Source organism: Myotis daubentonii, chromosome 4 (genome assembly GCF_963259705.1).
Source record: "Myotis daubentonii chromosome 4, mMyoDau2.1, whole genome shotgun sequence".
NCBI classification, from domain to species: Eukaryota; Metazoa; Chordata; class Mammalia; order Chiroptera; family Vespertilionidae; genus Myotis; species Myotis daubentonii.
In genome coordinates this window covers 32891885-32911801 of record NC_081843.1, presented here as the reverse complement: position 1 = coordinate 32911801, position 19917 = coordinate 32891885, and the positions used below count along the sequence as shown (strand labels likewise).

At 56.4% G+C, this 19917-nt stretch overlaps 1 protein-coding gene across 4 annotated transcripts in view; it reads left to right on the top strand.

The window, feature by feature from the left end:
• The first annotated feature begins 677 nt into the window (after positions 1-677).
• GTF2IRD1 (GTF2I repeat domain containing 1) overlaps positions 678-19917 on the top strand; it is a 110583-nt gene continuing 91343 nt past the window's right edge. For 2 of the 4 annotated variants that reach the window (XM_059693434.1, XM_059693436.1), the window contains exon 1: positions 678-934. The gene's annotated coding sequence lies outside the window, so the exon portion shown is untranslated. The remainder of the gene's footprint in view (positions 935-19917) is intronic. The other 2 variants (XM_059693432.1, XM_059693433.1) reach the window with 2 other exon arrangements.

Sequence of the window (19917 nt, the reverse complement as noted above, 5' to 3'; positions counted from 1 at the left end):
CGGGGGGGGGGGGGGGGGGGGGGGGAAGGGTGGCTAAAACCTGGTCAGAGGATCAGGAGGAGGGCTGCCCAGACAAGATGAGACCTGGTGCGTCCAACTGGATCTGCTGCCACCTTGGGCATGTCACGGCCTTCCTCCACATCCCAGGGGACAAAGGCTGAAAGAGGCACCTGGGCCAAACCACCAGCCGATAACCGGGGCCAGGCGCAGGTGGCCAGCTGCGCCGAATCCAGTCTCCCCAGACGAGGTGCAGGGCCTTGGGTCTCTCCAGGCCCTGGCCTCTCCTCCTGAGCTCTCCCCGCGCCCGCTGAGTGACCTTGACCCTCCGGGTCCCTGCGCCCCTGCTTTCTAATCTGCCCTAGCCAGCGCTAGGGCGATGGAGGGACCTCGCCGGGCAGCCAGGGGGCGCCGAGGCCGCGGGCGCCCCTCCCGCAGGCCCCCCTGGCGGCGAGCGCTGGGGCGGCACGCGCGTGGGGCACGGAGCGCCGGGCGGGGTAGCGGCGCTCCCCCCGCGGTGCCCAGGCCGGGGCGCGGGGCGGGCCGGGCGGGCTAATCCCGTATGTAAATGACAGCCAATGGAGGGTGGTGTTGCGCGGGGCTGGGATTAGGGCCGGGGCGAATGACTGGCAATCTTACTGGGATTACAGAACAAAGAGCCTCCCCGCGCTCCCGCTCTCGGCTCCGCTCCCCGCGCCGCGCCCCGCCCTCCGCCGCAGCCCGCGCCGGGGGTGGGGGCCGCCGAGCGCCAGCCCCCCGGCCGGCCGAGAGCCCCCGCCGCGGCCCCCTCCCCGGCCCGCGCCCCGCGCCCGCCCCCGCCGCGCGCGCCGCCCCCCATTCTCCCGGATTAATTAAGGAGGCAGCGGCAGGAGGCTGCGTCCTGGCCGCGGGCCGGGGCCGGGGCGCCGCTGGCAGGAGCGCTTGGGGATCCTCCAAGGTAGGAGAAACTTTTGCGGGGGGCGGGCGCCCCGGCCCTTCTCCCCTCTCCTCCCACCCCGGTGGCCCCCGCCCCTCCCCCTCCAGGTGTTACCGAATCTGGGTCCGGCTTTTAGGTGCATTGGGAGGCACGTGACTGGGATTATAATTCGGGCCGGGGGAGGGGAGGGATGGCCTCCCCCACCTGCCGGGCGGGGTTGGGAGCCCGGAGCTGTCACCCCTGGCCCTCCCGGAGGTCGGGGGCTCCCCTGGCGGGCAGCGGGCGCCCGCAGGCTGCTGCAGTTGGCGAATGAGGTCAGTTGTGCTGCCCGCGGAGGCAGGCGCCTGTGTGGGAGCTGAGGGGGCTGGGAAGGCCGCGGGCCCCTTCCCCCCACCTCTGCCTTGCTTGGGCTGGGCCATCCCCTGGCCGGTGCCCCCCACTCGCAGACAGAGTCCAACACAGCGAATACAGTGGCTCCTGTTGGAGTCTCGGGGAGGGGCCTGGCCTGAGGGTGGCAGCTGAACCCCTGGTTGGGGGACACGCAGTGGGAGGGGGGGTTCAAAGGGTTCAGAGGAGCAGTTGAGATGCCCCATCTGTGGGCAGTTGCTGAGTTCCTGCAGATGGGCCGGGAGGCCAGGCCGAGGAGGGGCCACAGGGTGCTGACCCCCACCCAATCCGGAGTCTCTGGGAATGATGGACTTGATGTCTCTCCTGGGCTCTCCAGGCTCGCCTGGGGCCAGGGAAAGGGACGATGCCCTGGCTTGGGCCCAGGGCAAAGGGGGACCACGGAGCTGAGAGCTCTGCCCTCCTGACAGTGCTGGAGAGGGCTCAAGCTCTGGACATCTGGCCCTGTGTCCCACCTCCCAGGACCAGACATGGGGTGGGATGGACACAGGAGCCTACCTTATAGGGGGTAGGGAGCATACCTTATAGGGGGTTTCCCTGCCTGGATGTGGGAGAAGCGCTGGCCTAGGATGGAATGTGGTAAGGATGATGTGGGGTTTGGGCTGCCCAGGGATTGGCCTGGGCCTGGCGGCAAGGAGCGAGGTGGGCCCGGATAGCTTCTGGAGGAGTGGGCATTTGCAGGGGCCTCTTATTGCTCACTACAGAAGGGAGTGGTGGCCAGAAGTTGCTCTCACTGACCATCATCTTCCTCCGTGTATTTGGTGACCCCATGGCTAGGACTGGCTGCTCCTTGGCCATGGCCGTGGGCCTCAGGGCTTGGGAGGTGCCTCAGAGTAGCCCGTTTGTTTCAGCAGCGTCATTCCCACTGGGAAAGGGCACTGGCATTGATTATCTATTCGGAGCAGGAGGCGGTGGCTAGGAGGCTGCTGGCTGCTGGCTGCTGGCTGAGAGGGGCTGGGCACAGGGCAGCAAGGAGGGGGTCAGCCAGGTGGCCATCATGAGCCACCCACTGCAGGGTCCAGCAGGGTGCAAGGTGGATTCTGACCTCTTCTGAACAGGGACTGGGGACCAAGGCACAGACCCTGCACCAAGGCAGTAGGATGCCAGAACCCCCAACCTGTTTGGGGGATGTGGGAGGCTTAAGACCACACCCGGTTCTGGAGCCTGCTCTGAGGATGACCTAGAAAGTCTCAGCTCTGATTCAAGGGTCCCAGAGGGCCCCAGTGGAGGAAATGAGGAAGAGTTGGAACTCTACAGCCATCCATTCAATGTGGGAGACCTTGGGGCTGAAGGTTGCAAAACTGGGTCTTAAAGACAGCGTTGTAGACGTGCACTTAACCTACTTAAGTTGACTGTTCTTTAGATGCTGGAGGAGAGGACATTTATTGCAATGTGCTAATCACACATACTTTTTATGTGTTCATTTAAGGCAGTCTCCCAGAGCTGGGCTAGCCCCTGGCACGGTGGCAGTTAGTGCTTGGTGCTTGGATATAGTTGGGAAGGCAGACTTGAATATAGGGGTCTTGGAGGCAGCTGTTCTGACCACTCGCCTGTCTCTAGCATCCAGCGTGGCCACAGTTTGGTAGAGGACCGGTTGTCAGAGACTCCAGGTGAGAATCTCAGGGTGACAGTTTGGGGCATTCAAGTCCTAAGTGTGACCTTGGAACCACAGAACACATCTCCCGTTCCATCTTCATTCTCAGTTCTGGCTCATCTCCTCTGTCCACCCTCAGCCTCTTTGGCCCATTCATTGGAACCTGCAGTTTTCCTGAATGGCCTTTGCACATGCTGTTCCTCTTACCTGGAAGGTTCTTCCCCTGGGGGGGATAGGAGGATTTCTTTATGGCTCTGCCTGACTAGGTTTGGGGGAGGGCAGGAGTTGTAGAAGATATATTTTTCCTCTCCTTGGTCAGGACATAGCTAGCTGTCACGTCCCTAGGGCTGGCCAAAGTGCTACCTACTTCTCTGTTCCCATGACATCCTGTCCTTTGTCCCACATGGCTGTCTCCTCAGTTGCCCTAGGAACAGGGCAGGGACTGAGGCTTGCTTTTGATTCCTTGGTGTCCCAGGGTTTTGTTGGGGTCCAACCCCAGCAGGTCCAGGGATTCCCAAAGGTGTGGAAGGAGTCGGCGAAGAAGGAATGACACGGAGACTGCGTTCAGTTGATCAGCATAGCCAGGTTCTTTTTTTATTGTTACATCTGTATTTATACCATTTGATTCTATAAGCATGCCTCTGTAATCACATCATGGTATGTTTTGGGTTACCTTCTACAGTTCCTTGTTTCATTTCCATAGTTTCTTATCTGACCTTTACCAAAAATCCTGTCTCTATCTAGTTCTGTTGATTTTAATTTTGTCTAGGTTAATCTCTGTGTTCCATTATAAGGGCTATTCCAAGGTCGCTGCTCTACTGATAAGCTACAAGGAAGTGACTGAAGGAAATTATCCTACCCAGTAAAGGTTATGTCCTCCCAGCCTCGCTGCTTGCCTTCCCTGGGACTGCCCTGTGTTGGTGGATCTCCAGGGGTATAGGCTTTGGTGCTTTCCCTGGTGGGCAGACCCCTGGGGATGTGGGCCCAACAAGTCCCAAATTTATTGCCAACAATCTTAGTCCAAGTTCTTCATAAGTCTCTTCCTTAGTCCTGTTAATCCCTAACTCCAGGGAAAAATCCTCACCTGGGGAAAACAACCTTTCTCGGGGAGGTGGTCCTGTTTAAAACACGTAGCGCTAAGAGGGGGAGCAAACATATGCCATATACGCCAGGTCCCTTGAAACATAAGCTGTGCAGATGTTTCTTCCCTGCAGCGACTGTGTCAAGCAGCAAGGGTGGACCGGCTTCCAGCAGGGTTGGTACCCAAGTACCTGTTGAATGGCTACTTGAGTGAGTGAATGCATGAATGAAGGCCTACTCCAGAGCCTTGGCCCACATTGCTAAGCAACTCTCTCCTACATTTTTATCTCGGGGACAGGTCTCCCACAGTGGTAGGAATCCCAGGTTCTTTCCCTGAACTTCCTGCTCCCCGTCCTCCCAGGGGCTCCCTCTTTCCCCATTACCCTGGTCTGTGTCTCCCCCTGAACCTGTGTCTGGGGCTTCGTTCCCCAAGTGTCTTCCATCCTGCTTCTCTCAGTCCTCCCACTCAGCCATTCGTGGGCATCTCTCTGATGCTCGGCAGCCTGGGACACGGGCTCTTTGAGACAAGCTAGGAGTGTGGGTCACTAGCACCATGGGGCCTGCAGAGGCCTCGGAGGATGGGGTCCCAGGAACAAGACCTGCAGGGTTAATCCACAAGCACTGGGAAGAGAGCAGGACCCAGGGCCAAGGGCTCAGGATGGGAGATGGGGGGTGGGGGACTTGGGACCCAGGAGCCGTGGACCTTGGGGAGGTTGGAAGGGAACTCCCAGCAGGAATTCATAAGTTGGGGGGGAGTGGTGGGAAGGGTTGGTCTGCGTGGGGGAAGGAGGTGGTGAACCTAGTCAGAAGACAGTGAGATGTCACCCCGTTGGTGGTGTGGAGACTTCTGAGGGTCTCAAGGGGAGCCAGTCCCTTCGCTGGCTGGGCACCAAGGTTCCTCTTTTGCAGGGATGTCTGGCTGGGACGCTCTGTGATCCTAATGCTCACCGGGCCAGTCCTTGGTCATTTCAAACTTGGTGCTGTGGGTTACAGTGATGACAGCAAAGAGGCTCAGAGCCCGGGGGGAGGGTGGTGCCAGGGGCTGAGCACTTGTGCTGTGAGTTAGATTTCCTGAATGAGCTAGTGAGGCTGTATTTTGTCCGTACCAGGCTTGGGGCGACTGGTGGGGGTGTCTCGGGCAAAGAGCAGAACTCCCCTTTCAGACACCCTTCCTCTTGGGTCAGAGCTTGGCCTGGCTGACCCAGAGTTATTTGTGTGCCCACCTGTCTCCCTCCTTCAGGACCACCTGCTTTGGGTTGCCAGATTTAGCTAATAAAAATAGGGGTGCCGCCTGGCCGGTGTAGCTCAGTTGGCTGGGGTGTCATCCTGAATACTGAAAGGTTGCGGGTTCGATCCCTAGTCGGGGTGCGTGCAGGAGGCAACGGATCGATATTTCTTTCTCACATAGATGTTTCTTTCTCTCCCTCTCTCTAAAATCAATAAGCATGTCCTACAGAGAGGATTAAAAAAAAATTGGGATGCCCAATTAAATTTGCATTTCAGATAAGCAATGAATAATACCGTATTGGGAACATAACTTACACTAAAAACTCATTGTTTATCCAAAGTTCAGACTGAACTAGGGTCTTGTGTTATCTGGCAACCCTACAGCTTCAGCCTTTGGGCACCGAGGCTGTTGGGGGCCAGGGAGGAGCTCAGGGTGTGGCTAAGGCCTGGAGTTGGGGCCAAGACTTTGGGGATGGTCTGGAGTAGGTTTGAATTGAGCAGCTTTGATTCTAATTTCCTAGGTCAGGCATTCTCGGGCCTGTGGCCCAGATCTCCTGTTAGGCCTAAAGGTGTGGGTGCTCAGGGTCCCCAGCCTGGGCAGCCCTGGTTTTGTCTTCTGCGCCATTGTGGTCCATACGGCGCATAAAGAGATGTTGGGAGGAGAGAAGTTGCCAGGATCACCCTATCAGACACCAAGTTGGGATTTACAGACAAGATTTGCAGAGCGAGGCCTGAGTACTGGGAGGTGGTTTCTCCGATGCCCACCTTCAAGGTTTGGAGATCCTGACTCTGGAGCCCCTGGTAGGGGAAGGTTTGAGGAGCTGCCCCTTTGGATGCTGGGAATTGCTGCTCACCGCCCCTTCCCCCTTCCCCTGCCATGCTGCCATCGAGGCAGGACCCCCATCCCTCAGCACCTGTGCTACGCTGAGAACCCTAGAATGTGTTGGGGAGCGTGGTCAGGAAGTGAGGCAGGGCGGGGTGTCGCGGCCATGTCCCCCCCTCTCTAGTACAGGCGTATGCTCATATGTAACATGGAAATGATTCTCCCCCCCCCCCCCCCCGTTCTGCCTGAGCCCCACAGTGGTGCTGTCTTTGGTGAACTTGGTGTCCCATGGTGTGGACTTCACAGCCGCTGGTGGGTATGTGGGTCACCCCTGTGCAGATCTGGAGTAGAAACAAGCTAGGAAGTCAGAGGTGAGTGATCCCAGCTTGAGGGCTGGAGTCCTGGGCCTCTTACAGGCGCACAGCCAGGCTGTGGTTGAGGGGTGGGGGGACGGTGAGCTGTGAGCTAGAGCAGCTGGGCCCTTGTCCTTCCTGGGCCCATCGCTGGAGGAGACCCTTCGGGCTGCTGCTCTTCTGGAGGCTGGGACAGGGCCAGGCCTGTTTGCTGGCTGAGGTCTAGTGGAGACTCAAGGTACATTTTTGGCTACTTTCAGAACCACCATAAAGGGTTGGGAGGTCTTTGTCCATCTATCCACTTGCCTGTTAATGCACCAGCCAGTGAGAAACTTGCACAGGCGCCAGATCTTCGGGGTGCCAGGTTCTGGCATCCCGCTGCAGACCAGCAGGTAGGAGGGGCTCACCTACAAAATATATATGTTGTTGAGGGACAATGGACAGCCAGTGAAATGCCCACATCTTAAGTAGTCCATCCAAGGAGTTTGACCAGTGCACACACTCACATAGTCCAGCCCCTGTCAAGACCTAGAACATTCCTGCTCCCCAAACCTTCAGGCCCATTTGTAGCCAACCCTCTCTGTTGTTCCCAGTCCCCGACAACCACTGGTCTGTGTTCTGTCTGTACAGCATCTTCCAGGGTGTCACATAGTCATATACCAGTCAATGCGATCACACAGTCCGCAGCCTGTCTGGCTTTGTTCACTGGGCATATTGCATCTCTCCCTTTATATCAGGAGCTGCTTCCTTTTGGTTGCTGAGTAGTATTCCATTGTGTGGGTCCCCCACGCAGTGTGGGTGCAGCACACCTGGCTTGCCAAAGCCCTGTTCTGCTCAGGACCACCCAGAGGAAGGGTGCCTTTTTCTCACTTTCACAAAGTTGCTGCCTGCACCCCATCCCCACCCGCTCTGAGAGCTGACCCGAGCCAGGAGAGCTGCATGCCTCGGTCCGCAGAGCTGGAATTTCATCCTCCGGTTCTGGTGACTCACACATACAGCGAGCCCCGGATGAAATTACACCTGCCTGCGCTGCCCTCGGGGCTGGGTCCTCCGCCAGGCAGGTGGGCTCCTGAGACAGTCGATGCTCTGGGGCGGGCCTGTGGGAGGGGAGCCGTCTGAGCCCCGGGGTGTCTCACCCACCTCTGCACCCCACTCCTCGAGGAGGCTGGGGGTCCCTAGCCATGTGTCTCTGGTCTCTACTCCTGTAGCTTGTTAGCTTGGGGTAGAAATTCTGTGTTTTCCTGAAACCAGGGAAGGGCTTCTGGGGGTCGGGAAGAACAGTTGTGAGCATGATGTAGGGTCAAACAGCAGGGCTGCGTGACCTCGGGGGAGCGACTTCCCGTCTCTGTGCTTCGGTTTGGTCATCTGTAAATGGGAGGACCAGAGCATCTGGTGTGCAGGAGCAGCGTGCGGCTCAGCGGGGGTAACTCAAGCTGGTGGAATTCCTAGAGCCCTGGAGGGCCCGGGGGACCGCCAAGGGGGAGAGGAGGCGGGGCATGTGTGCCTCCGGCTCCCTGTGCCCCCCTTTGAGGCAGAGGAGGGCCAGTTTTATCCGAGCTATCTGTTAGGACTCTAAATAAAATGTTACTGACAAAAATGTTTGGTGGGCCCTCGCTCCTCAAAGTTTGAGCAGCACTGAGATTTCAGTTGGTCACAGAAGCTTCTAGGCCAGTGGATTCCCGCTCTGCCGCCTGCCCGCTGCGTGTGACTTGTATGGCTGCCCAATCGGCTGAGCCTCAGTTTGACCATCTAGAAAACGGAGGCCACAGTACCCTGTGGGGCTCCTGGGTGGGTGGACGCCCTGAACAGCAGTGCCTGCGCGAAGGAAGGGCCCAAGAGAGGTTGTTGGTCTTCTAGGGCCCGTGGCTTCCTAAGAAAAGGAAGCTCCCTGGTGATAACCAGGCCTGCGTGGGTGTCTTAAGAGATTTCGGGTGTTTTAACTCTTTGTGTGTGTGTGTGTGTGTGTGTGTGTGTGTGTGTGTGTGTGTGTGTGAGAGTGAGTGTGAGTCAGTGGCTTTTCCTGATGGGCTGGGCTGCTCCCAGCACCTCCCCCCTGCTCCCCATCCCCCACCCGTGTCCTCGAAGACCGGCACCTCAGTCCGGTCCGTGGCTGTGCTCGGTGGGGAGTCTAGGAAGATTGTGGCAGGCGAGCCCTATGCAGAAGGGCCCTCGGGTGCTCCTGGGTGGTGCCCTGAGCAGGCAGGACCCCTGCTCCAACACCCACCAGCTCCAGGGTGGTCCTGGCGGGCTCCAAGGGGGTCTTGTGACTGGGCCAGTCTGGTGTCTTATGTTTATCCGGGAGCTGGTTTTTCAGGTGTGGCCGCTTTCAGCAGAGAGGCCCAGGCTGGGAGAGATAGGGCGTTTGGGAAGGAGGTGGTTGCCCTGTTCCCTGGCTCAGGGCAGGTGGGCTAACCACATCCTCCCTCTGATCCTGGGCCATCCCCGCCCAGGGCCAGCTGCTCCCCGAGACACCGCTCTCAGCACGTGGTAGATAGAGAGATGCTCTTGGTTGCCCTGGGTAGGAAGCCAGTGCCCTTCCTTGGGGGTTCCTTTGGCTGCCTCAGGGCTTCCCCTCTTCGCAGTAGGGTGACATGGAACCACCAGAACCCCTTTGAAGCCAGACAGACAAGGGTTCAAGTCTCAGTTCTACCAGCGACCTGCTGTATGGCCTCAGGCAAGTGACTTCACCCTTTTGAGCTTCATTTGGACAAATGAGGATGGTTATTCCAACGTAGCAGGGTTCCTGGGAGGATCAGCACATTCAGTTGGGGGGATGCGGGGGAAGCCGGTCGACATTTCAGTTAAGAGGATGTCAACGTAAGGAACCGCCAAACCTGTAAAGAATTTTTATAAGCATTTATTTGAGCCAAACTGGTAACATATGCCAGGGAGCAAGATCTCAAATGCTCTGGAGAATAACAGTTTGCAGTTTCTTTTATGCATTTGATATTAAGGAGGGAACATACGGAAGATTACAGGAGGGTGGGAGAAAGAAAGTCAGATGGGGATTGGATTCCAGGATAGTTAATGAGATTATGTGTTTGCTTGAGGGTGGTCCCCTTTAGAAGGCGGGCAGAAAGGGGGCATTTCAGAGATGTGTTAACCTAGATGCACAGAAACAATGGCCAGGGCTTGCTTAAGGCAGAGATAAGCCTTTTACTAAAGAAGTTAAGTGCCATCAGCCACCATGACCTGCCCAGTGAGGAATGTATGGTCAGATCACCTGTGAGGTTACTTTCCATGGGACCCCTTTTTCGTCCACGAGTGTTTTCCTCAACTTGTCACATGATGACCCCAGAGGGGAACTGGACACTGTCATTTCCCATGCTCTCCTAGCGCCTGCCCCTGTGGGGAGCACCATCTGCCCAGAGAGCATGGTAGGCTGTGCCTCCGTTTCTGCTTCTGCAAGCTGGGGCAGCCCCAAGGGTAGAACTGGTTAGCGCCCTTGGCCTGTCCACCCCTCAGCCCCCTGGAGTGTAATCAATCAGGCATCATTATGAGAGGCTGGGGCTATCCAGAGGTGTGGACCCTGCGCCTGGTTTTTGGAGAGCCTGCCCTCCGTGTAGGTGAGACAAACCCACTCTCAGGGCAGCCTGCAGGAGGTGACTTTTTGCTTGGCCCTGGAAGACGGTGGGATTTGGACCCAGGAGTAGGCAGGGGTGGGCATTCTGGGGGTTGGGGGGATGGCCATGTAGCAGGGTGAGCTTTCCACTCTGGAGGTGGCAAGGCGTCCCCCAGGCACCAGCTTGGGGTGTTGTGTCGGGTCCAGGTGAGGACCTTCGTCTGGTTGCCACTCTCCCAGGCTGGGCGTGACCAGGCCCTGCCTGTTTCTGTGCCAGCCGTGATGAGTTTCCCTTGGTTTCTAGAACATGCTGTGCTCTCCAAAGTACTGTTGTTTCTCCCTACAACACGTTTAAATGCTCCCTGTTCTTTTCACTAATTCCCATGTGCAGGTCTCATCTTGGATGTCACTTCTTCCCAGAAGTCTTCCCTGATGCCCCTTCTAATTCTGTGTTGGGGCCCCTCTTCTGTGGCCCTACAACCCCCTGAACGTCTCTGACGTAGCCCTCATCGCATACTTATCTGTCACCTTCCAGTGGGTCGGGGCTGCGCTTGTCCCTCCACATTGCCGGCCCCTAGCACCCAGCCTGGCACAAAAGGCGTCTGGTACAAACTTTATGGCATGAATTAGAAGTGAGCCAAGTGTTGGGGATTTGGGTGGGGCTTTGGGGGGAGTGAGGGGCTTCTCCATCCTTCTATACCAGCTCCTGCTGACTCGCCCCGGTCGTCCCCAGGGGCTGCCTCTGCTGGCCTGGCTGTGGCTCATGCATCCAGAGATGGGGGTGGGGGTGATGGTGGGGGAGTGTCATGTTTACTGAGCTGGGTGCAGCCCAGTTTTGGGGGGTTTCCGCTCTGAGGGGCAGCTGGTGTGCCTGGAAAGAACACAAGTGTGGAGCCTCAAAATAGTCCTGTGAGCTATTTGGACACACATGTGTGTGTGTACTCATGTATGTGTGGCATTTTGGAGGCCACCAGCCATGTCCATGCTGGATAACTTGACGTTTCACTGAGTCCTGACCACCAGCCTGGGACGAGTATTGCCTGGTATACAGAGCCCCCTCTAGTTTCCTTGGGTGGCAGAGGGGCCGAGCCCCTCGGTCAGGAGTGTGTGTGGCTCCCGGTAATAGAAAATCTGACTGCAGAAGCTTAAACAAAGAGGTTTATTTATTCCTCAAGAAAAAGCTCGTGGGTAGGTGGTCGGAGGCTGGATGGGGCGCAGTGGTGCCTTCAGGGGTTCTTTTCCTCCCTGGCATGTTGGCGTCTGTTTTGTTTTTAGTTTATTTTAAAATTAATTTCTTTAAAGTATTCTTCGTTGTGTCTTTATATATTCACAAAGTTGTGCAATATTCACCACTACGTAATATCAGGGCATTCTCATCACCCCAAGAAGAGCTCCAGACTCATGGGGCCACCCCCAGCCCCTCGCCTCTTCCCCCAGCAACCACTGATGTACTTTCTGTCCCTACAGACCTGCCTGTGCTGGATATTTCATATAAATGGAATCATAACGTGGTCATTGTGTCTGGCTTCTTTCACTTAACTTAATGTTTTTGAAGTTCATCCATGGGGTAGCATATGTCAGAATTTCATTCTTTTTTATGGCAGAAGGATTTTCTGCTTAATGGAAATGGCACATTTTTTTTATCCACTTCTCAGTTGATAAACATTTGGGTTGTTTCTACCTTTTGGCCATTGTGCATAATGCTTCTGTAAATACGTGTGTAAAAGGTCTTGTGTGAACTGTGTTGTCAGTTCTCTTGGAGTAAAATGGATGGGTCATGATGACAATTTAACATTTTGAGGAAATGCTAGATTACTTTATAAAATGGCTGCACCATTTTACATTCCCACCAGCAGTGCAATGAGGATTCCCGTTTTTCCATATCTTTGACAACGCTGGGTATTATCCGTCTTTTTGATTAGAGCAGTCCTAATAGGTGTGAAGTGCTATCACATGGTTTTGATTTAGCATTTTGGATTTCGTCTTCATGCTTGTGCCTCATGCTTCTGAGATGGCTACCTCCCCTCCAGCCCTCACGCCCATGATTCCGATGGAGAGCAGGAGTTAGGGCGGCATTCTCCTCCTCTCACAGGTTTGCCTTTATGCACGCCCTCCTCAGGGACTTCTCCAATCTGGCACAGGTTCGGCCCAGCTCTCTTAACTGCTAGGGAGCCGGAAGGACATAGAGACATCAGCTTCTTGGCCTCCTGGGAGAGGAACGGGGTCAGGGATGCTTGTGGGCGAGCAGATCTCTAGTCTTGGCCCCTTGTAGCCTAGAGCAGTGGGACTGCTTTCATTTCTCCAGGAGCAAGAAGAGGGATGAGGAACCCCTCCCTGCCAATGGGCATCTGGCTCTGCTGCAGCTCAGACTGACCATTGCCCATCAGACGCCCCTGCCCAGGGGCCCCGGGGCCACACCTTGTGGAGGGCAGTGTCAGTCCCTTCCCCAGCCACCCTGGCTTCCCTCCCCACCCAGAGACCTTTCTGCTCAGGCCGGGAAGGCTGTGGCCCTGCCTCAGGGCCTTTGCTCCTTCCTGCTTCCCAACCCAGAATGAGCTGGGACTTCTCACCTTTAACGCTGGCCTGGCCCGTGGCTCTCCTACACTGCGGGTGAAGTGTGAAGTGGTATGGCCATTTTGGGAGAGGAGTTTGGAAATTATTTAATTTATTTATTTCATTGACATATAATCACACCACAACATTCACCATTTTAACGTATTCACTGGTTTTAGTGTATTCACAAGGTTGTACAATCATCACCACTGTCTAATTCCAGAAAGTTCTTTTATCACCGCAGAAGAAACCCCATACCCATTAACAGGCATCCCCATTCTCCCCCCACGCCCAGCCCCCTGGCAACCACTAATGGTGTCTCTATGTTGGCATCTTTTTATAAGGTAAAATGTGCCCTGGCTGGTTGGCTCAGGGATGGAGCGTCGGCCTGCAGACTTTAGGGTCCCTGGTTCAATTCCGGTCAAGGGCACATGCCTGTGGTTGCAGGCTCCATCCCTAGTCGGGGGCGGGCAGGAGGCAGCCAATCAGTGATTCTCTCTCATTGATGTTTCTGTCTCTCTCCCTCTCCCTTGCTTTCTGAAATCAGTAATATATATATCAAAATATATTTAACATATATGTATGTTAAATGTGCACTTACCATATCACCCAGTTATTCCCTTTCTAGATATTTACCCAAGAGAAATGAAAACTTATATTCCAATCAAAACCTGAATAGAAGTCTCTATAGTGGCTTTATTCATAATTTTCCAAACTGGAAACAGTCTAAATGTGCCTGGATAAACACACCCTGGTACGTCCACGCCCTGGGATGCTAGTCGGCAGTGACAGTGAGCGAACTCGATACAAACAGCACGGGGGAATCACAGAAGCATTAAACTGAGTGGAAGGCACAGACCCGAAGGCTGCATCCTGTACGGTTGCATTTATGTGACATTTTGGAAAATGTGGAACTGTAGGAGCAGAGCAGATCAGGGCTTGCTTAGGGGTAGGGGTGGGTTGGTTGACTAGGGTCACAGTGGCGTTTGGGGTGCTGATGGGTCGCATCCTTCTCCTTTCACAGTTTTGCCTTCTCTGTAAAACTGAGAGAACTGTACACCAGTAAGTGAATTGCGTGGATGAGCAGGACACCTGGTTTGGGGACCAGCCTTCCCAAATTAACCCCATGTAGGGCTAACTGTTCCACTTGTTCTAGTTCAGTGGTTCTTAACCGTGGCTGCACATTAGAATCAGCTGGGAATCTTTTTAAAATCCGGATTTTTGGACCTCATGATTTTAAAAAGCTTCCCAGCTGATTCTAACGTGCGGCCAAGGTGGAGAACCGCTGTTCTCGTTGGTGCCACCTTCCCTTTTAAACGTAACCGTTGAGTTTGGGTCTGTCTTTGGCGATGGCTGACGTGGCCTGTGCCTAGGGCTGGGGCCTCCCGCCACCTTCCTCGGACCCCCTCTCCCTCCCCTGTGCCTGAGCCTCCTGGGGGGGGTGGCGTGCCATGTGATTTGAGGCCATGAACTATTCGATCTGGAAGGAGCCTCAGAATGGGCTGACCTCTTCCTTCTCAAATGGGGAAACTGAGGCCCGGGGCTGGGAAGACACCTGACTAAGGTTCCGGAGTTAAAAGAATCGAGATCCAAAAGCCACACCGCCTGATTCTTGATCCACGTCTCCTTGCCCTCCTGCAGGTGCCACTGAGCCTCCCCTGCCTGCCCCCTCAGGAGACAGAGCATCGTGACAGTCAGCTGGTAGATGGGAAAAGCAGGGAAGTGAGCGTGGCGGGGCCTCCAAAACCCCGAATGAGCTGAGCGTTCACAGTGGGACGGGGTGCTCAGATGCTGCCTGGAGGCAGGAGGGGGCAGGTGCTGAGTCTGGAATGGCCGATGGCCCCCTGGGGAGAGAAGGGGCACGGATGTCGGCCCTGGGGAACCCATGCTGTAACCTTGGGTATCCCTACCACCTCATTACTGTCCGGCTACATCCCAGCAGGCACAGTCCTCAGGGTCTGCCAGGGACTGATGCCCTCACTGTAGGAAGTACCTAAGACCAGGATGGGGCCGATGGGTATCTTGGGTGGTGACCCCCAGGAGGGGTGAACCCAGGCTCGGTGATGCAGGCCCCAGGTTTATTCTGGTGTTGGTGTTGAGTCACTGCCCGTGTGGGCTGCATCCACAGTCCTGCTGCTGCCAAGAGCTCTTGAGACTTCAGTGAGAATGGGTGTGGGAGGGGGCAGGCCTGGTGTTGGAGCTGGCTTGTGTCCAAGTGCCCACTGCTGCCCACCACCTCGGGGAGCCGGTTTGGAGCTACGGCAGCCCCGTGCGGAGGGTTCTCACTCTGTAAGCTGGTCCTCAGAGCCCATGGCGGGGGGGAGGGGGGGACATGAGGATGCCAGGGGCAGGGCCTGCGACCCCTCCCCACTTCCCTGTACCTCTGAGGGACGGAACTCTGGAAGAGCAGTGTCTTTCTTTCCCCAGGCTTCAAAGGGGGGTCCTTTGGGGCATGAAAACTTGTTCCAGTTTCTTGGCTCCATGTCCGCTGATGCACATGAGGAGGACAGACGGCAGCCTGGACCTGGGGTCTGCTCGGAGGGCTAGCAGCTCCTGGAATTCCCCCTGCTGTCTCCATAACCCACCCCAACATCCCTGAGGGCCCATGATCTTGGCAGCATAGCCCCACTTTTGGCTCAGAATGACAGCTCCATACCTTTAGGGTCCCTTCTGGCTGTCAGGGCCCACGATGCCTCTAGGAAGCCCACCTTGGACCGCACTGTGCCCCCGGAGAGGAAGCCTGGCCCCTGTGTGACGCCCCTCACCCTCTGGCAAGGGGAACACCCTCACAGAACTTCTAGCCCAGGTTCTGGTGTACAGAGTGGGAAACAGGCCCAGAGAGGGACGTTGCCCAGACGGTGGAGTGGTACCTGGAGTTAGAAGCCAGGTCTCCTGACCCCTCGCTCACAGCAGGGCACAGCTGTCCCTGGGGCCCCCGCTCCCCACCCCTACCTGCCCAGAGATGGGCACTGGGTTGCGTAGAAGCCCGCAGGAGGAGAGGGAGCAGGCCAGCTCAGGAGTGTGGAGGGCCCGGTTGCCAGGATTAGATCACCCACGAGGGACGAGCCCTGCTCTGCCCAGCCTCTTCCTGACAAGAAAGGGCCTGATGCTACCTCATCTACATTGCTCATTCTTCTGAGGCCTGTTTCCGCCTGGCAAGGGGGCTCTCTGGGGACACGATCACCCCAGGGCCTGGCACCACCCCAGCGCTGGCTGCTTCCTACCATCTCCTGACACCCAGCCCCCAAGCACTGCAGATGCTTAAGAATCAGCACATATTTACACTGTGCTGGTGAGCTGCTGAGGATCACCCAGAACTGGGGGGCGGAGGGGGTGCCAGGGTCCCCTGCGCCCAGCTGAATGCCAGGCCTGCATTTCCCACCCAGGTCCCCCGCGTGTGGGCGAACAGCAGGGTCATTGTGCTGCCAGTCAGGACGCTGGAGTTGAGGAGACGCAGTGAGCTCACTGGGGAGGACGGAAGCTCAGCAGGTGATGTCAGCGCCAAGCAGTCATCGCTGCCGTTGCTTTAAAGGGCGCTCATGACCTCCAGGCCCCGTGCCAGACGCTTCACGCGTGAGCCCCAGGGCTCTTCACAGCCCAGCAGCAGAGTTGGTGACACCATTTTGCCCATGAGGAAACTGAGGCACGGAGAGTTCATGTGCCTCCGTGGGAGCCACCAGCTGCTGACAGCCAGGTGGGGACACGACCCAGCTTTGGTTGACCCCGACACCCAGGTGCTTCCCCCTCCTCAGGCTGGCCAGATGTGGGTGTGGTGGACTTGGAAGTGCCAGGGAGGGCCTTGATGCCAAGGACGTCATGGTTGGCTACGCGTTTTGCACCTCCCCCGCTTCAGACCTCCAGTTCCCTTTAGCTATTCGCTCATCCGCCCAGCAAGTGTGTGTGGACTGCTTGACCTGGTGCTGGGCACAGCCGTGCAAATCCCTGCCCCCAGGTGCGCACATCTCTATGGAGGCTGGTGGACCACTGCCTCCCTCACCTGCCCAGGGTGGCCTCTGGCTCCAGCCTCTGCCGTCCCACACACACCTCACCGGTGGAATGAGCTATCCGTGGGGACCCTTCGTTGTCCTGGCAGAGGGCCTGGGCGCAGGGGCTCTTGGCTCAGCTCTTGGGCCTGTCCTGAATCCAGAGGCCTTGGGTCCCATCTGGGAGCCGGCCTCCCGCTGAGAGGCTGTCTCCCCATCCACCCCATTGGTTCGTGTTTCCTCCTCATAAAGAATGAAGCCTTTGTGAGCCCTCTATACCCCACTTCCTTCTCTACCTCCTTTCTCCCCAGATCCCATAGCCTCCACCCCCTCCCACTCCTCAGCCTCTGCACAGCTCCCCTGCTCACTCGTCTGTCTCCCCAGCCTTGGGTTCCTCTAGGTTCCTTGACCTCTGGACTCCCATCTCCAGGACTCATACTTCTCCCCTCCCCTGACTCTTCAACTCTCCCTAGTCCTCAGCTGCCCAGAGTCGTCCCCGACCACACACACACCTCCAGCCTCTGACACCCACAGGTTACAGATGGCCCTAGGGATCTGACAGCCTCCTCCCTTCTGTTCCCTGCTGAACTGGGGACACCATCATCCACTCCATCATTGGAGCCAGAAACCCCTCCTTAGGACTCCCCTCTCCACTCCATCATAACGCTCTGCTCTTCTCCAGTCCGCTCCCAGCATCGCCTCAGACCTGACCATCGCCGGCCCAGACTATTGCAGAAGCTTGATAAGGACCAGTTCCCCGCTCCCGTAGTTTGTCATATCCTGCCAGAACCCCTTAAAGTGACCCTGTCTTGCCCCCGCTCCAACCCTTTTGGTCGTTCTTGTCCCCTAAAGGATAATCTTCCGAGGTCCCTGGCGTAGCCCTGGTGACAGCCCGTCTCTTTGCCCACCACTTCCTGCCCTGCCCTGAACATTTGAGCCATGCCTAGCCAGACCCGGTGACCCACCCCATTCACCAACCTGCCTGAGCCCACGGGGCAGCCAGTCATTTGGTACTCCTTCAAACGGACGCATTTGCTCAGCATTTACTTCTAGGGAGGTGGGCCCTGCAGGGGGCGGGGCAGTCATCCCATTATAGATGAGCAATGTTTGGGCACAGTTCCCTGGCCCTGCTCCTCCCCTGCAAACTTCTCCCCCATGACATCACAGTCCACTCAGCCTGGGTGTCACCTCCTCCACGGAGCCTCCCCTGACCTTCCCACCTGTCCTCCTGTGCTTTTTGCGTGTCACTTATTTTTTTTATGTCTTTGACAGACGTATAATTTACTTACAGTAAAATCCATTAGCCTGGAGTGTCCAGCATGATGATTTTTTTAACCTGTGTATACACCCATGTAACCACCACTCCAACATGTGTCACCCTGTGCTTTAACCTTTTTTTCCTCGTAACCTAATTGCCCTATCTCCCCCCAGCCTGGGACTCTGTCAAGGGCAGGAGCACCTGCTGTCTGTCCCCGTGCTGTGTAGGATGACGTGTGATGGTGTTGCGGTGTGTGTCTGTGTGGCCATGTCTCCACATGTGTGACCGTGAGGTGGGAGGGAGGGCGGCTGGGCTGTGCTGTGGGAACGTGTGTGTTTTGAGCCTGGCCAGGAGCCCCGTCTTCAGTGGGGAGAGGAGGTGGTCCCGTTCCCCAGCCCAGGGCCTCGGCTGGGAGCATCACCCTCCCGGAGAGGCCCCTGCTGGCTGGCCGCCTGGAGATTCGTCTCCAAGGCCACGCCGCCAGTTGCCATAGGCACGCAGGCCCGAGTCAGGATTGCAATTCCTCATCCTGGTCACGCAGGCGGCGGCTGCCCCTGCCCGTCCACCAGGAGCCAGAGTGGGGCTTTAAATAAAGGGCTGGAAACCTGACCCCGGAGAGCTGTCTGCCCACCAGAGCCAGGACACTCCATACTGCCAGTAGCACCCCGCCCATCTCCTTTGGGGGGGGGGGGGGCAGAGATATGGCAGAACTTGAATTAGAGGGTTCCCTTCATTGTCTCAGCGCTCAGAGCATAGGCATGGCCCTGGCCTGGTCCAGGGGAGCCCGATCTGAGAGGAGACAGCCCACCTTCCTGAACCCCTTCTCCACCGGAGGGGGATAAAACCCTGCCTTCAGGGATCCTGAGCTAAGTAAAAGGAGGGGGCTTCCCACTGCCCGGCCCCAGACCTGCCCGGCCCCCAGCTCCGCCCAGGAGAGGGCAGGAGGCCGCCCTCCTTTTCCCCAGGAAGCAGCAGCAGCATGTGCCTCCCTGGGTCTGCCCGGTGCCCAGCCTGGGGCCGATTTCCTGCCCGGGGCTGGGGGTGGGGGTGGGGGGCAGCTATGCGGGTTAGTTGGTTATTTTTAAATTTTTTCCTCAGAATGAGGTTTCTGTTATTTCTTTCCAAATTGCAAAAGTGAAGTCTCCTTATCTCAGATAACTTACACAATATGGAAAGGAAAGGAAAGAAAAGGCCCTGGTGATCTAGCCCGCTGAGACGAGCAGCCTGGAGTTGGCATCCCAGGCTCTCCCGTGTGTACCTGAGGTCGGTCTGCACAGCGCTGGTTTCAGCACCCCCCCCCCCGCCCCCAGGGTACTTGGAGTGTCTGCTGTTCCTTTTGTGTGTGTGTGCAGTTGTATTTACACGTGTGTGACCCGCTTTGATGAAATGCCTTCACAAGTTCATGTTTGTTTCGGAGGATTTTCTCAGGATAAATTGAAAGAAGTGCTGGGTCACAGGGACTCAGTTAAAACTCTAGAGACGTGTCAAAGCAACTTGCCTGTTTGTTGCCTAACTGGGGAATCCCGATCCCTGCTGTCTTCTTAACACTTTATTGAGGGGAAAATGCTGTTTATTGTAAGTCAACAGCTCAATAAATTTTAGAAGCCAAATCACCCAGGTGATTAACCAGCACCCAGATTAAGAGCAGAATATTCCTGCCCTGGCCGGGTGGCTCTGTTGTTTCGAGTGTCGTCTCATACCCCACAAGGTTAGGCTGTGGGTTCCATTCCCGGTCAAGCCACATATCTAGGTTGTGGGTTCCATTCCCGGTCAGAACATGTGTGGGAGGCAACAGATTGGTGTTTCTCTCTCACACTGATGTTTTCTCTCTCTCTCTCTTTCTCTCTCTCTCTACCTTCCTCTCTTAAACCAATAAACATATCCTTGGATAAGGATTTTTTAAAAAAAGAATATTCCCAGCCCCCCAGAGCCCCTTTCATGCCTCGTGCTAATCTGCCCTTTGCCTCCCAACATGACCACCGTCCTGACCTCTAACGTCCGAGGTCAGCCTGTTTCGGACCATATACCGTGCAGACTGAGTCCTACAGCGTGACCTCTTGTGCTGTGATTCTCTCATCAGACTGAGAGATTCCACCGGGTGTTGCACACACGAGGTGTGGTTTGTTTACGTGTCTGATGTCTTTTTCAACACATCAGGCACCAGGG